A 14829-nucleotide genomic window follows, 5' to 3' on the forward strand; every position below is an offset into this window, starting at 1 on the left:
GATCTACAAAGAGGCCAATAAAACCCTCTATTGTTGTTCCTTATAAAAATATAAAATAATGTGTTGAAGTACCTCTGTTCTGATCCATTTTACGCGATATTACTTAATTATAATTCTTGTTGCATTGCAATACGATTTAAAATTCTTCGTTTCGGAATGCAAGGGACGTCATCCCTTTGTAAGAATTGATTTTGTGTGAAAATGGGGTGTTACTTTAACATCTCTGTCTGTGGTCAGACCCCCCAGTAAGTCGGGACTTGATATTAATAAAATGTTTCATAAATTATGACAAAATAAATTGACAAGGTTTTCCAGCGGTTTCACGCGTTTCTTTGTGTATTTCTGAAAAATCTTTTATAATGTACACATTAATAAATAACGAAGTCATTTCCTCGGGACGGGGCTGAAACTGCGGGCGAAAGCTAGTCTACAACAAGGAAAACAAATTGACCCGCGGGAACAAATACGGAGAAACCATTCCTTCCGTTAATTGGAAAACTTTGCTGTGAGCAAGACTTCCCACGAAGTGAGATCCAAATTATCGGTGCTTTCCATGACTTTTCATACACCAAACAGATGGAGAAACGAACCCCTTTGACTGTACTGTATGTAGTAATTTTCACTATGAAGTTTTCAGAATAAAAGACTCGTTGAATAATGCTGTGTATAGGTATTTGTTATAAGTTCTACACAATAACATCATAGGTTTCTGAAAAGTACATATGGGGAGAGCGTGGTTCGACCGGTTTCAGGTCGGTGGCCAGGACACGACGCATGCGTCCTCAGCTTTGTATTATCGAGCGGCCCTACTCTTCCCCACCTTATATCTTGGCATACCATTTAATATCTATGTAAAAACATCATCATTATATTCAGGTATTTATGACCGGTTCTCTTAGTTCTTTGGTAAATAGTTATTATTTCCATTATTTTTACTTGACTGATGGGATCTTGGCGAGATATTCGCATAGACAGGGACTGAAAAAAATCTTATATTTTACGTAGCTATACGACTAATAATAATCACGAACATTTTTTTTTGTTATTACATGCAATATTAATATTGCGTAGGAAGTAAGTAATAAACCGCCGTCTTATGACTATGCACTATTTCCACATAAACCTATTATGAAAACGCTGGCACATGACACCTCCGGTTAGTTTTATAAAATAACACTGCCTACTGACGAACGTGCATTGTCATCGACAGAATTCGAGCGAGCACTCGGCCCGTCATTATGGACGTACAATTAAAGAGTAAATGTAAAGTAAATACTTAACATTTATTGTCGATTTGATCCGTGACATTCGTGGTGGAGTGGCTTTAGGATACGCCTGCTCAGTGGCAAGCTAATTTCAACCGTGTGTGTTTGAGCGAGCGTTGCATTTCTCACGTCGTGGATGTCGCTTTGTCACTCAAATTCAGCCCACACTGCCCTCACATTTTTGTAGTGTCTGAATATGTTCAATGGAATTTATTTTGAATTTAAGCTGAATATACAGAAAGGTTTGAATTTTAACAACTGCTAGAGTTGTAAAATTGTCAAAGTGTTAGCGTTGGATTTTAGTTGGTGCGACCATTCAAAGCATAGACAATTTATATTTTACACGATTCATGAGTCAAAGCCTTATTTATAACTAGACATCATTTATAAGAGTTAACGTAACAAATACTTACGCGTTTTTCGACTTAATAAGTTTCATTGGAGCATGGTATTGCGTGACGTTATCCATTTACTTAAGTGTTAGTGTATAATTTATTCTAAAATCCATTATTTAATTGTGTTTTTCCTGCTTCTATAAACTGTCTTTATATTTTGAACCTATATAATGCTCTAACGCAATATAATAAATAATCATATTTAAATAGGCCTAACTTTAGTAACAAGCAATAAAAAATCTTGCAATCGCTCTACAAACTAAAAATTTGCTGATCATATAAATTGAAACCTTTCTTTTAACCACGTTCTACATATTATATTGAAGGTATTGAGAGAGAAAACTAAAAGCACACTGAAGGCAGTCCACAAGATTTTAATCACCGATTGATAAGTAGGTAAGTGGATTGGAAAACTTGCACTTAAGCCGAGATGACCCCGGGCTGCGCTAACTTGCCTCCCGATATTAATTTGATATTCATCGGCGTTTCAACTTGCTGGTATTACACAGCTTGGTAAGGATTATATCTACTTTGCCTCCACTGAAAGAAGATTATAAACAGGATATTCCATAAATAAGACAATATCCAGTGGAATCGATGACAGTCATTTTATTCGAGTTGTTTTATTGGAAAGGCGCGCTCTCCACACTGGCAAGCGATAGCGGGGCATAGGACCATAATATAATATACACATCTTACAATGAGATCAAACATTTTCCACAGCATCTTATACTTTTTATAGAAATAGTGATACCTAAAATAACGACTGTCTTTACTCTAGAAGAGATTGACTCGAGCTTGTCTTGATGTTCATCTGAAGGTTTCTTAACTTATAACCTAGCCTAGCATTAGCCAGGTGGAAAATATGAGCCATTTAATAAAAACAATGATATGTCAATGCGTTTTGATAAATTTTGGATTTGATTAAAAGTAGACTTCGATATCCATCTCTATAAGGCACGTGAAGTTTAGTCCATCTTTGTCAGAGGCTAACTCGAAGGGTATACGTCACAGATGTACGAACGTACAAGCAAGCATGTGTCCCATTGTTTAACGATGGCCTCAGATTCGTCGTAACAGAAAAAATACCCCGCCGCGCCGCTCTGTGCCCATATGGCTTACGATAACAAATTCTTAACCAAAAGTAAACTGATGTATCCTCGTGTTCCGTTTTTAGTTAGTCCGCAGCATGCAGGCGAAAATGGTATAAAGCCGTTTGAGTGCTTTTGTTTCCTTCAGCCTTGAAGTGCTCGATCGAGCTCTGAGTAAACATTCTTTATGTAAACCAACTGACATAATCGATTGAGAGTTTTCATATTAAATACTTCAACTATTGTGAAATCACTGCCTGGAATCCTATATGTTCAATTTGCCATTAAAGCTTTTCAACTGTGTAGGTAACAAGAAGTTTTTACATTACGAATCAAGTTGAATCCCTATTTAACTACTTTTTCAATAAACTTGAAAACTGACACTTAGGTGCAAAAACCATTTAATTACATATTTGTCTTATAACATTTTTTACACACACACTAGCTTCTGCTCGCGGCTGTGTTAATAAAAAGTAGCCTGTGTTAATCCTGAGTATCCTGAGTATATCTACATATCAAAATTCAACCAAATCGATCCAGCCGTTTCTGCGTGAAAGAATAACATAGGTACATCCATACATTCTCACAAACTTTCACATTTATAATGTTATAAGTAGGATGTTAGTAGGATATAGGATAGGATATTTTATAGTATTTTAATCTTTATTGAACTTACATATGTATTACCCCGGAGATCTTTACACATATTTTTTTAGTAGCAACGGCTACTTACTAAAAGTTTGATTTCATTAAAAAATCTTTTAAGTAGATACCGATCAACGAGCATTTAAATTAAACAAAATTCAACCACACTTTTTTGACGCCTTTTAGTTTCAGCTTTAGTTTTTTTACTAGGATAGTTTTTAATTCATATTGTTATTTTATTATAAATGTGTAAATGTCTATGTAGATAAATTGTAGGTACTTAAGTATGTAACAAAAATTAAAACAGTAAAAATATTGTAATGTTTTAATTGTTGTCTAGCTGTTTCTCGTGGTTTCAACCGCGATCCCGGATATCCGGAAAATTCTTTATAAATACTAGCTTAATTAGATTAGTGCAAAAAGGAATTGGTTTATTTCTTCATAAGTGTACAAAAAAGCGTCGTTCAGCATAGATATTCGTTCTGCATATTTGTGGATATTTCAGGTCTGTAATTAAAGTAATTACAGACTTACCACATTTATATTAAAGTGCAGGTACTTTTTAAATATGAAACCAAAGAAAGTAAAATGCATGATTTAAAAATTCTTTATTAATCAACAGACTGAAACCTACTATTGTTCAACAACTGATAAAACATCAAACGACCAGTCAGATCTGGATCAACCTCCTCTATAACGTGTCAAAAATCCTTCTTTGAGTGAAAAGGTACCCATTCTATTTACCCTATGAGCCTATGCACTGGTTTCGGTGTTTAGTCTTTTAGCTTCATAGCGTTGATACCTACCTATGTTTGTACCACAACCTCAGAAGTTATTTTCCTAAAGTCTTTCTAAGTACTTATTTCAATCTAATATTATAATGGGCTGAGACATATTTTCACTTGTTAAAGTCGCTTGGCACAGCAGCATGCCACACGCGATTTTTCCTTTTGGCTGTCGATGTCTCATTGTTCTCAGTAGGCTGAAGTAGGGGTGGAACATTATTATCTTCACTTTCTGCTAAATTTTCCCATATCTTCGCTTCATCTTGTCGCAGCGATTTCATTTGTGCGCCTTTTCCACCACTTTCCCGCAACTGTATCATTTCAACGAAAACAATGATTTCATGTTTCAAGTTGTCCATTTCAGCTACTTTGTCGACGTTCTGAAAAAATATATTTAGTTATTTAAATAGATACTATTAGATTTGCATGATTGGTGTACTCTAATGGATTTGGTTTACTTAAGTAAGTATATATTCCTAAACTTTATCAGCCTTACTTATAAAATAATAAGTTATACTTAAGAGATGTTTAAGAAAAAATCTTACTTATAAACGTGGCTGAAATAAATCATTTTCTTAGCAATGTCTTAAATGAGCTGTCAAATTAAGTAGCCTCACACCCTTGTTTAACCCGCTAATTATCAAAATGGCTGGATTCTTACCAGCTGATTTTTCATTTCCGGTTTATTGACAGCTCAACTTTTTAATTTTATATTTTACGGATGCCATTGTTGCCATTACACAACGTTTTGATGACAAATATTTTTTTAAGCTACCAACATTCCGGTAGTGTTGAGAAATTAGTATGTTTTTATGTCATTATCTGTTCATTACTTAAGACATGCTTAAGCAACGTTTATAGGTCAAAATAATTTAATCACTACTTAAGGCTTTAAGTAGTAATTACTTAAAACAATGCTTAGAAGATGATTTGTTGATTTTTATAAGTAAGGCTGTTATTTATTGGATGTTCATTCAGTCCTTGTATAACATATTTACCTACTTACATATGTTGCTTCCTATATGATCACCATTTCATATTTTTTTAACAAGTTAGCAGAAACACTACTTAGCAAATTACAATTAAATCAAACTGTACTTAAATCATTTTTAATTTCAGTACTTAATATAATTATGTTATACTTAAAGCTTTGATTCTTACATCCTAATAAGACTTTCTCAACTCTATGCACACCCACCGGAAAAGTGACTAGGTATTGAAATCACTTTGTTTTCATATTGGTTATAAATACTTATAAGTATATAAATTATTTAAATCAAAATTAGACGTAGCCTTACTTTTTCTGTATCTTCAACATCTACTGTATGTACCGTTTCATTGTATATAATTAACATTCTTCTAAATCTTGATCTAATTTTGTAGACAATTGTACCGTATTGGAAGGCTTTGGATGATTCGTAGGAACTTTTAAAGTGATCTATGGAATAAACTTTCATTTCAGCATCCAGCAGAAGTTCTCTAGTCAATTTATTAGTCTTCCCTGCCAGTGCCCTTGAAGTCGTCTCTTTGCGGTATTGAGAATTGCAAGGTTTCCATAACACTGTAATAAAGGGAAAAATTGGTTATCTCAGGTGTTGGGAGACTTGGAGAGAAATTTCAACTTTTGTGGACCTTAATTGTGGACATTGCGATCGGCGCTGTCGCTCACAGGCCATGTAAGTCATCAGCGCAAGTGCCAAAACCAAGCGACTTGACTCGGATGCAGCTTAAGTCCTCTTTTATAAGAAGTAAAAGGCCACTGATGATGATGATGATGAGGTGAGCAGGACTCTCGACCGACGACCATTTCTTTTATAATAAACTTCACCAGCTGCGGCACCGCGCCGCACTGACAGCCCAAATCAAGAACGATTTCAAGCAAATCCAGCTAATATTCTCCTGTAATAATTATTCAATAATACTTACTAAAACTGTAAAACAGAAACACGTTTAACAACAGAAACATTTCAAGTGCTATCGTCCACTAATTCGATAACAAAACATCACGGCTTATTTATATACTTTACATCTCATAAATTAGTGTGGGGCTAGCGTTCGGCTTCGGCTACGTTCAGTTTAAATAAGTGCTTTCGGAAAAACATGGGTTTCAGCTGTGATCTAGATTTTATATGTGTTTTGATTTCTGTAGTTAGGCTAGTTATATATTATGTGCTATATAAGCTCTATGCTTCGAAAAAGATTTTTTTGCGAATATGTATCTATTATAAATTCCCCCTTCCACAGGTTTAATGCTCGTATCCCCATATTTAATCCGCGTCCCGGGAAACTTCTTTTCGTTCGTGGACAAAATATTGCCTATGTTACTAGAGGATAGCGCAACAGCAGTGAAATAGTTTATCATATCGTTGTTTCGAAGACTTTAGGGTACTAATAAATATTTCTTAGCTATACAATTAAATATTAATACACCTACATGCTTTCTTGACAAAAAATGTTTCTCACATTAGATTAAATAAATCACAACACTATCGGCAATTCTTAAGTGAAATATAGCTCAATTAACACTTATCAACTAATAACATTACACACTACTCACATAGGTACATTCATTTGTATTTCACACTTTTGATCATGAAAAATTCAACAGATTTCCATTCTCTAGATTAAGTAGATACCTAATCACAGGTTCTTTTCTCGGACATCAATAGGTAAGAAAATAAAACTGAATCCAATGTGTCTCATTAAAGAATGATATATCTAAATGAATAGGTAAATATTATAGTAGCTACCACCATGAACAACAAAATTGAACGTAGCCGATCGAATAATAGTTATTTCATCCCACCTCATCGAGGAAATAACTAAATGCAAAAAAACAAAATGGCGCGCGATATGAGTATCAAATTAAAAAGAAGTGCCTATTAAAGTTCATTTATTTGATAACTCAGTTTAAAAATGAAACGAGGTTAAAAATCTATGTAAAAACAATAATAAAAATTACTTAATTAATTGAATAATTATTTTAAGCAGTATTTTATTTGTTTAATATAGGTATATTTGTTTGAAAAGTCTTATCAAGATTGTCACAAATGGAGTATTGCACACGATGTTCTAAATTCAAATCACTTTGCCGCTCTAGAGGATAAAAATGGCTTTTGCGCTCAGATATCAAAGGGTAAAACTACTCTTTCCGAGATGGTGGGATGAAATAGTTATTTGTTATACAAGAGTGCAAAGTTGCTTTTTAACTGCGTGCTCAATTTTGATGACCGAGCAAGCGAAGGATTCTAAAATTGAAACACGAGCGTAGCGAGTGTTTCAATAATTAGAATCCTGAGCGATAGCGAGGGAATCAAAAGAGCACAAGGTGAAAAATCTTTGCACTCGAGTGCAACACGTAACTTTTCATCCCACCTCATCGAGGAAATTACTAAATGCAAGAAAAACAAAATGGCGCGCACATATGAGTATCAAATTAAAAAGAAGAACCTATTAAAGTTCATTTATTTGAAAACTCAGTTTAAAAATGAAACGAGGTTAAAAATCTATGTAAAATCAATAATAAAAATTATTCAATTAATTGAATAATTATTTTAAGCAGTATTTTATTTGTTTAATATGTATTTGTTTGAAAAGTCTTAACAAGATTGTCACAAATGGAGTATGCACACGATGTTCTAAATTCAAATCACTTTGCCGCTCTAGAGGATAAAAACGGCTTTTGCGCTCAGATATCAAAGGGTAAAACTACTCTTTCCGAGATGATGGGATGAAAAATAATTTTGCTAAGGTACAAACTGTTGAACTTTAATTTAAGTCAAGTCAAGCTCGTCATACATTTTGAAAAAATATTTATTGTTTGGGATGTAATATATTATTAGGTATATTATAGCACAGGGTTAAAATGTATGACGAGCGATACATTACTGTATATACCTATTATATCCCATAGTGAAAAACCGGCTTTAAGTTATGGGTTATTAAAATTAAAAATAATTTAATTAGGTAATCCTAAGATTGAGTTCAAATTGAATGAAATAGGAATTTTAAGACTCTCTGCTCTAGAAGGTGGCTCCTAAGAATGATTTTGTCGATTCTCGCACTAAACAGTCTGCCTAGTCTTTTCCCAACTATGTTGGAGTTGGCTTCCAGTCTAACAGGATGCAACTAAATACCAGTGTTTTACATGGACTGAGCGATCTGGCCTCCTACACCCAACCTTAAACCTGCCTACTCAAAAAACCTTTGCAAAAAACCAAACTGCGGGGTAGCTACGCATTTTACCCAAGCCTTTAGCGAAGTAAAAAAAAACTCTCTCATGTGGGTAACCAAGAGATATAGATAGGTAGATAGGTATCTTACTGATTTTGTACACACGTATATCTACCTAAGTTCATAAAGCTTCAATATGAAGATGTAGGTATTACTCAACTTGTATTAAATTGAGTTTTCGAGAACAATACATTGTGGTGCGAGGCTATAGGGGTTGTTACAAATGCTTATAGGGATGGGGAGGCGGGGCGACCGCGCCCCTTTTAGCTCTATCTTATTCGCTATCCCACTCTCGCCAACATTATTGATTTTGGCCTGACTTCCGGCATTGTGCACAATTTGATGGCCCAGAGATACGATACAAAAAGAAACTTATTGGTTTCACAACAAAACCTTTATCTATACAAGCCGGAATTACTTAAGTACTTAGGTACCTACTTAAAATAATATAAAAAGGAATCTTTTTATGTAAATATACATTTAATTTATTTTAGAATAACGTACCTACAGTTTATTTGTTTAATAAAAGCACCATAACTATTAAGTAGGTAATCTGAGGTAAGTAGCACTTTCACGTTAAAAAACAAGGATAGGTATACCGAAAAGTAAGAATTTCTTTCAGATTTCTTACATTCACATTTCTTAGATTTCTTACATTATAAAAAACTTAAGTGCCGCTACAGATAGAAATCCCTTTTATTTTGAACCAATCTAGACTTGAGAAGGTACCTGACTAATGACTATTGAGTTTCTATCGACGCCGACGTGAGAAGCGATTTGTACCTATAAGAAAGACTTGGGTACCTAATATCAGCAAAAAACCTTTCATGTGTTTCAGTATAGGTACGTACCTTAGGTAACTCAATTTATCATTATATTTTTCTACCAAACTGTGTCATAGGCAACTTTTTATTCGGGTTTGGGAAGTAGTTTCCTCGGGACGTTTTGGTGAAACCGTGAGCGGTAATTGATGGGAATATACGTCTATTTCTTGGGTGGAAAAAGTACGTATTTGCTCCTTTTCACAACAAACCCCTACTAATCCCTACTAATATTATTAGGGTTGCCACCCGTACTTTATTATAAAGTATTGTACTTTATTTCAAGTAATTGTACTTTATACTTTATGAAAATAATAAAGTACACGAAAATACTCTTTTTTAATAGTCTACAATGACAGTGTTATTTTCATTGTCACAATTGTTCAGTAGAGATACTCATTTGATAAAAATCGCAAAAAGCAATAAAAAATATGTTTTTAAACAAAATAATAAATAAAAATAAATTGTACTTTATTTTTATTCTGTGTACTTTTTTTTTCTTACCTATTATTACCAATGCACTTTATCTGCCAAAAAAAAAGGTGGCAACCCTAAATATTATACATGCGAAAGCAACTCTGTCTGTCTGTTACGCTTTCACGTCTTAACCAGTGAACTGATTTTAATAAAATTTGGTACAGAGATAGAGTTGACCTTGAGAAAGAGAATAGGGTAGTTTTTATCCCGAACTTTTCAAGAATTATCTTGGAAACGCGATATAACCGAACTCTACGCGGGCGAAGCTGCGGGCGCAAGCTAGTATTTCCATAAAACATCTACCTTCGGCTTATGCAACCACTATTCACTATGTTCAAAAACTGTTTGAAATTATTTTTATCATAAGAAAAGGTTCAATTAATTGATAGGTTTTGTTCGTATTTATAGGGTGACTGTAGCGGTGGCTGGTATGTTACGATAAGGCGCGCGTTCCCAGCCCACCACGGCTCGGCCCGGCGACACCCATTTACATTTTAATTGAACCTCGAGGGTAACTGCACCGGATAAATTCCAAATGGATTAATTGTGTTTCACGATGTTTTCATCCTACGCCCAACCCGTGACGTTAATAGTAATTTTAATGCGATAAAACATTGAGGAACATTATACACTACATTCGATAACAACAGAACAAGAAACGACTAGTAAAAATCCCGCTTTGTTCCACTATGCTACCTAGTGCTACCTACACTTTGATTTCTTTCCTATAAAAGTTATAAGTAAGTAGATAACAAGGGAATCAATAAAGAACTTCCCATTGACCTAGGAATACCTATTAGGCCTCTTTTTTTTTCCGACGTTAAAAATCATCAAATGACCCCTCCCGCTGTGGGTTAGCAGCGGTGAGGGAGTGTCAGACTCTTCATCATCAGCCTATCGCAGTCCACTGCTGGACATAGGCCTCTCCAAGTGCACGCCACTCAGTGTCAGACTCTTACTGACTAAAAACCGTCGTGTTCCGCCATATGCCTTTTATGTACCAGGGCCGCGGTATCTCTTTCGAACAACCCGCAGCCCCGGACCTATGCAAAGTGTGGAAAGCGTGGAAAAAAAGAAATCTGGGCTTGTAGTATTGGTACTTATTTAGCACGAGTGCCTAATATAATATTAGTGCCCAATATTCATATACCTAGATACTTAATATGAATATTGGTAGGAAGGTAGAAATACCTGTTATGTGTCTGAAGTTAGGCGAGTGCACTTTATGTATTAAACTAAGCGCGTCCTAGGTATACATGAGTACCTTAGTCCTTAATTAATAAGTAGGTACCTACCTACGCGGAATGAGGGTCTTCTCAATTTTTTCTGCCACAGGGTGGCGCCACGTATGCGTCTGGTCCAAACAGCTGTCAAATAGTATGGAATTGTAGGGTCCGAACTTATTGTTTATTGAAATTCTGTTATATTGGAAGTTTTATTGATTTTATTATGGACTACGGTCAGAATAAGGTTTCCGAACTAAAAATTGAGCTAAGAGAGAGGGTGCAAAAGTCACTGGTACTAAGGAAAAGCTTGTTGAAAAATTTGTTAACACAATATGATTTAGTTTTTTTTATTTACTCAACCGCAATAGTAAAACAATAATGCAGTGCTTTAATTATAAAATAAAAAAAAACACTAAAATCGTTCACTATTCATAGTAAAGATAAGCACTTTGACAGTTATCTGGACCTGACGACTCGGTGCTGCCACCTCGTGGACGCCATTTTAGAAAACCCTCATTGCGGAAGACAGTGCCCCAACAGTATTTTTTTTTGTGACTTTCATTAGAAAAACGTTTAATACACTTTTTTATAGGAGCAATACGGCCGACCCCTGCTGAAACAGAAGTGTTTATACCCAAAGCTATCCAAGCATCCGGTGCAGGCGACAGGCTGTCTGCCATTTCTGCTGATAAAAAAATATCTATCGAGCTACTAATGTCATCCAAATCACTAATCACCGCCTCTGAAACATCGATGTTGCAAAAGATACTCTAAAGACAGGCCCGAAGAACTTTCGGAATGCAGGAAAACATTGTTCCATCTATAATTTATGGAGTTTGTAGTAAGGACAGACGGTAGCGTTTCATATGACACACATAATTAATTACTTAAGTCCCTTCAACGGACTTTTTTTTCTGTGAGCTATGTTTTCGTTCCGTTCTGCATTTTTTTTTTACTTTATTGTGTTAGTAATGTTTTACCAAACACAATTTTCATCTTGATTTTTTTCTAAGATTTTTATTATATTTAGGAAAAGGCTAGGCAAACACACAAATGCAAATGCGGAGTCAAAGCGATTTGATGAAAAATGTCAATGTGTAAATATACAGGTACCTAGGTAGGTGTCTCGAATCTCAGACTTCTTATTATATAGTTATTGGCACGGATATTGAGCCCTGACCTTCACCGCGCAGAAGCGATTTATTGGTTTATTGCCTTATGTGAACAGTGCGCAAAGCGATCCCCACTTCGCCGAAAGCTCATTATCCGTGCCGATAACTATACTATGCCTCAGACCTACAACAAAGGATTTTTTATCTAATAGGTAATAATCTCTAATAGGTACAATTATTTTTTTCTACGTTGCTCACTAGGTAATGGAGTTAAAGGCCTTGGAAAATGCGGTTTTCCTAACATTTTTCTTAGATACTGAAAGTTTCTTAGACCCCCTTAGGACCACTTCTTATTAATTAGTGACAATCTAATGTCAACTTCTTCACAACACAACCTCATTCTCATTTTTAACGCTTTTTAACCGACTTTTATAAAAAAGAGGACGTTCTCACGAAAATGCCTGGACTGATGTGATTTTTTTTTTATATAAAAGAATAGGTATACCGCTCCCAGTTGTGCCATTTAGGTCAGGATCTAAATGATGAAAACCCCCTGGGAAATCGAGGCCAACTCTTGAAAATTTGATATTCGAGTGTACCTAAGTATATCCGCCGAGTCTATTTGACGGTGAATGTTTCAACCTAACAGCCTGTGGATAGGGACGACCGAAAATCAAGGGAACTCGACATCGGATAGGTCTATAGCCACTATCAAGTACTTGGACTCGTTTAATTTGTATTAACGAAATCTTTACACCGAAATATACAAGCTGTTGTTTTTCATCCGTGCAATATTCAAGGACGTAATTATGCTAATGATTCTCAACCCAAATCAACAAAAAAATTGGTACGCATTTTTTTTTCGGAAATCTGTCATTGTCACCTACCCGTATTTCAACTCGGCGCGTGTATTACTGGCCTTAAAACCGTGCTCCGGCCTCACACAAACACAAAGCATACGCAAAGATCACTCATAAACATTCATGAAATTGAGTTACTACTGAAATACTATGACATTACAATGACAAAAAAAGCAACGCATAGGTATTAACTACTAGGTTCTGTCAGCGGTTCACCCGCATCCCGTAGGAACTACGGCAAGAACCCGGATAAAAAGCTATAAAGAATTTTTCAAATCGGTCCTGTAGTTCTTGAGATTAGCGCGTTCAAACAAACAAACTCTTCAGCTTTATAATATTATTACAGATTTCCTGTCTACTGTAATTCCAATCGATTATTTACGTTTTTTGTGTCAACCGCCTGAAATATTGCACTAATGCAAATCAATACTTACCTACCTTGTATTATAACTAGTGTCAGGCCACAATGTTGGGCTCCCGGCCTATGCGACACAGGAACTTTCCGAAACCCCATCCAACAACCGAACACCCATGTCCGAAGCTGAGGGCGCCGAGACTTTTCTCCAGCCACTCCTTCATTACGAGCCTAACCGCCACGATAACGGCGTGCCCTGCCGTGGGTCGCGCAAGCATTGCTCCCATTCTGCTATTAGGTCTAGGTGGAGCTCTGGCCTAGACGCCTCATCTTGTCGGGTGCTGAACGCGTTGGTTATTTCCAGAGATATTGCCAAGACCACCTCGCCTCGGGCGACTGCTTCCTCGCATGATCGCATTGACTGTTAAACGTCCCTTACGGAAACCATACTGGTTGTCCTGAACAAGGCACAATAATAGACATGTACTGAACAAGGCGGTCGGCGATGATTCAGATGGTGAATTTGCGGGGCGTCCCTCCTTATTGAGCAGGATCAGCTTTCTGGTCTTCGGAATATCGTCCGAAATTGACTCTCCTCCAGAACATGCGCTCAGGAGTCCTGCTAGTCGGGGCCCGAGAGTCTCAATAGCCAGAGCCCATGCTCGGCTTGGAATGCCATCGGGCTATGGAGCGATATTTTTAATGCGAGCGACCGACACACTAAGGTCTACTCGAGTCACTTCGGGCACGTCGTCGTCGTTGAACTCGGCGTTGGGCACGCTCCGAGTCGGAACCATGACAGGTGGAGCATGCTCCGGCCTCAGGGGGAAAAGAGCGCTGACTACATGTTCTAAAAGTTGAGGCTGCATACTCTGGGACTGTAGGGGAGCCCACTGGCGCAGCTTGCCCCTAATCATCCATCCCATAGGGGCGACCCTACGGATCGCGGTTAAGGGTCGCCAGCAGTTCCCTTTGAGCCTCTGCTTTAGCCTTCATGATGGCCAGCTGAGGAGCACTCTTTGCCTCCCTGTAGGCCTCGTAAAGTTCTGCCTCTTCCCTTAATCATTTTCCAACCTACATAAACGATGATACAAAAATAGGTAACTACCTTCATGTTAATTTAATATAACTCATAGTTAACTTAGTAGGTGGCATGCGACCACGACTATTTATATCGCAGCGCCATCTATGTGTTACTTATAACGAACGTTTTATAATGAAGATAGGTACGAGTTTGACGAGACCTATGAGCGAGAGGTTGTATTGTACTCAGTAACAACAACGCCATCTAGAGATCATTTATTGTAATGCAAACCGCGGTGTGGTGCTAATGTGCTGAAGTCACGCTGAAGCAAAATCTTGATTCTTAATGCTATCAAAGTATAGAGCTTGCCAGTGCGCCAAATAATAATTTACTTCAAAAGCAACACATAGGTACCAAATGTACTCTGTGTTAGGTACCCAACAATGAATAAGCTGAATAAAATAAAACAAATATAATAATTAGGACAAATTGTATTAAAATTGATAAAATATTATATGCATTTTTATACATTAGTTGTAA

This window comes from Helicoverpa armigera, chromosome 1, assembly GCF_030705265.1.
Source record: "Helicoverpa armigera isolate CAAS_96S chromosome 1, ASM3070526v1, whole genome shotgun sequence".
Classification (NCBI taxonomy): Eukaryota; Metazoa; Arthropoda; class Insecta; order Lepidoptera; family Noctuidae; genus Helicoverpa; species Helicoverpa armigera.